This window comes from Halyomorpha halys, unplaced genomic scaffold (assembly GCF_000696795.3).
Source record: "Halyomorpha halys isolate HHAL.00 unplaced genomic scaffold, Hhal_1.1 Scaffold1397.1, whole genome shotgun sequence".
Lineage (NCBI taxonomy): Eukaryota > Metazoa > Arthropoda > Insecta > Hemiptera > Pentatomidae > Halyomorpha > Halyomorpha halys.
In genome coordinates this window covers 15,326-19,271 of record NW_027105417.1, presented here as the reverse complement: position 1 = coordinate 19,271, position 3,946 = coordinate 15,326, and the positions used below count along the sequence as shown (strand labels likewise).

The 3,946-nt window shown below is 37.3% G+C and overlaps 1 protein-coding gene across 1 annotated transcript in view; it reads right to left on the bottom strand.

Moving 5' to 3' along the window:
- Positions 1-3,946, bottom strand: part of LOC106689572 (uncharacterized) — a gene marked incomplete in the record, with an annotated part of 14,532 nt that overhangs the window by 7,925 nt on the left and 2,661 nt on the right.

The window sequence follows — 3,946 nt, the reverse complement described above, 5'->3', positions numbered from 1 at the left end:
TTTTTGGGCTGAAAGTAAGCAACCTCTCACATGTCGGTTCCATATCATCATGTCAAAAAAAATATTTTAAAATGCTTTCAACACTCTTTCCATTACCTGCAATTTGAATTTAATTTCTCATATTTTCTTGAGACTGGTTAGTGTTGTTTAAATAAATAATTTAATTTTTATCCATTTTAGTCTCAACACATTTTATTTTCCATCCGACGTTTCGGCCAATCCGGTCATCCTCAGGGACAATCTTAATACAATTTTTGAACTAAATGATTTAAAAACTCAACTTCATGCAAGCTATTTTGCCCAGGTCAAAACAATTTCTAATGAGCCAATTTTCACATTGGGAACCACTATCGATTAGAATACGCATATAGCCGACATCGATACTATGTCGATACGATGGTAGGTAGCTGCCGAGGTGTTATCAGAAGCAGATGCGATGTTGCTGTGCGGTTATCGGCCTTAAACGAGAACGAGATGGAATAACCTTTGAATGAGTAGATTCAGATTTTCGGGATTCCCTAGAGAAAAAATTTAAAAATGAATGGTGTCTTCTACCACAGTGTCGGCAAGATACCCTAGATGAGCATTGGTTCGAGAAGTGACCAGACGCCAAACATTTAATACAACGATTTAACCTTCTAATCCGGTCGCAATGATGTTGTAGGGTGAGCGTTTTAAAACTAGGGCAATAGTAAATGCGGTGAGATTTTCTACACTGGTGAGTCTATTGTAATTAAGACCTGCCTAGAGTATTTACTATACCCAGTTTTATATTGTAATGGATCTGAAGCAGTACTCGTTAGAAGTGCTTCCGATTGCAATTTGATCGCCTGCCGTTGGATTAACTCCGGGAACTCCTCCCAATTCGGAAATTCAGGTTTTGACCCGTATTCCCTCTCGAAGCCCTCTCTAGTTTTTCCATCTAGCAACCGGAGCTCCAAAGTGCTTAATATAAGCCCCGGCAGATCTTTCAAACCAATCTTAAGAAGTGCTAAGGCGCTCTCTACTACCACCGCCGAGAATGCTTCTAAATTGAAAAGATCGCCCTTCACCAAAGGTTTAAAATTCAAGATTTTTTTTAGGTAGAAGGTGGCTTGGATGCTTTCACTATCATATTTTTTATTAAGCGCTTCCTACGCTTGCTTATAACCTACTGGAGATAATGATATGACCGAAATATTTTGCATTGCGGGCTACTTTAATACTGATTTTAGGTAATGAAACTTTTGAACTTCGTCTAAATCATGTCTGTTATGTATGTGGAATTCAAAAAGTTTCTTTGAAGTCATGCCAACCCGCGATATCCTCAGAATCCTCGTGACTGAAAAAGTAACCTCTTCCCTGGTTGTTCCTCTTGTTGGTTCGGGTTAGAAAAAAAAAACGATATGCGCATTTCGACTATATAAATATGTAACATATCTCAGCCGTGATCAATGAGAAAGCGAGTAAAAAAAGTCACACATAGATGACCGGGGGGAGGGAGGGGGAGTCGATATCGACTATACCACTATGTAACATATCCGTAATAGCCTTCTTCGACGAGTTGGTGTTGAGCGAGTCAATAAAGAAAGCGAGAGTGGTGAGCCAAAACTGACGGTGAGACAAGGCGCCAGGTAGGTCCGAAAACTGTTCCCGTAATGTCTCCAGACGGTAGACACTAGACCGCAGTCTAGACTCCTGACTTCCAGTCCTCGTATACAGGTCGTAACCCCACTGCAGCTCGTAGTCTTGATTTATATTATACACGCACCAAAATAAACTTCTATTGTCCATGAGTTACGTAAACGATTTTTTTAATATAACTTTAAAAATACAAATAACTTGTGATTAAAATAAAAAATTAACTTATGATTAAGAAATAGTAAAATACCAATTGGAAAAAAATGGAATAAGAGAAAATAAAATGCTCTTTTTGGGCTGAAAGTAAGCAACCTCTCACGGTCGGTTCCATATCATCATATCAAAAAAATAAATTTTTAAAACGCTTTCAACACTCTTTCCATTACCTGCAATTTGAAATTTAATTTCTCATATTTTCTTGAGACTGGTTAATTTTGTTTAAATAAATAACTTATTTTTTATCCATTTTAGTCTCAACACATTTTATTTTCCTTCCGACGTTTTGGCCAATCCGGCCATCCTCAGGAACAATCTTAATACAATTTTTGAACTAAATGATTTAAAAACTCAACTTCATGCAAGCTATTCCGCCTAGGTCAAAACAACAATATCTAATTAGTCAATTTTCACATTTGGGAACCACTATCGATTAGAATACGCATATAGCCGACATCGATACTATGTCGATACGATGGTAGGTAGCTGCCGAGGTGTTATCAGAAGCAGGTGCGATGTTCCTGTGCGGTTATCGGTCCTAAACGAGAACGAGATGGAATAACGTTTGAGTGAGGAGATTCAGATTTTCGGGATTCCCTAGAGAAAAAATTTAAAAGTGAATGGTGTCTTCTACCACAGTATCGGCAAGATACCCTAGATGAGCACTGGTTCGAGAAGTGACCAGACGCCAAACAATTAATACAACGATTTAACCTTCTAATCGGGTCGCAATGATGTTGTGGGGTGAGCGTTTTAAAACTAGGGCAATCGTAAATGCGGTGAGATTTTCTACACTGGTGAGTCTATTGTAATTAAGACCTGCCTAGAGTATTTACTGTACCCAGTTTTATATTGTAATGGATCTGAAGTAGTAATCGTTAGAAGTGCTTCCGATTGCAATTTGATCGCCTGCTGTTGGATAAACTCCGGGAACTCCTCCCAAGTCGGAAATTCAGGTTTTGACCCGTATTCCCTCTCGAAGCCCTCTCTAGTTTTTCCATCTAGCAACCGGAGCTCCAAAGTGCTTAATATAAACCCCGGCAGATCTTTCAAACCAAACTTAAGAAGTGCTAAGGCGCTCTCTACTACCACCGCCGAGAACGCTTCTAAATTGGAAAGAACGCACTTCACCAAAGGTTTAAAATTCAAAATTTTTGTTAGGTAGAAAGTGGCTTGGATCCTTTCACTATCATATTTTTTATTAAGCGCTTCCTACGCTTGCTTATAACCTACTGGAGATAATGATATGGCCGAAATATTTTGCATTGCTGGCCACTTTAATACTGATTTTAGGTAATGAAAATATTGAACTTCGTCTAAATCATGTCTGTTATGTATGTGGAACTCAAAAAGTTTCTTTGAAAACATGCCAACCCGCGATATCCTCAGAATCCTCGTGACTGAAAAACTAACCTCTTTCCTGGAGTAAAATGTTTGTTAGTTCGGGTTAGAGAAAAAACGATATGCGCATATCGACTATATAAATATGTAACATATCTCATCCGTGATGGCCTTCTTCGACGAGTTGGTGTTGAGCGAATCAATAAAGAAAGCGAGAGTGGTGAGGCCAAACTGACGGTGAGACAAGGCGCCAGGTAGTTCCGAAAACTGTTCCCGTAATGCCTCCAGACGGCAGACACTAGACCGCAGTCTAGACTCCTGACTTCCAGTCCTCGTATACAGGTCGTAATCCCACTGCAGCTCGTAGTCTTGATTTATATTATGAACGCACCAAAATAAACTTCTATTGTTCATAAGTAACGCAAACGATTTTTTTACAAATAAATTAAAAAATACAAATAACTGGTGATTAAAATAAAAATGAACTTATATTTAAGAAAAAGTAAAATACCAATTGGAAGTAAATGTAATAAGAGAAAATAAAATGCTCTTTTTGGGCTGTAACAACTACTATTATAAATATAATGACACTTTGATATCAATTTGAAATTAAAGATATTTTAAGTTTTTTTGTAATAGATTACATTATTATATGGAATAGTAATTCTGTTTTTGATTGAGGAATCGAAAATCAAATTGAAATATCAGAAATATGATTTAAATATACTCTGAGAATAAATATATTTAAATAATTTCATTATTATTTTTG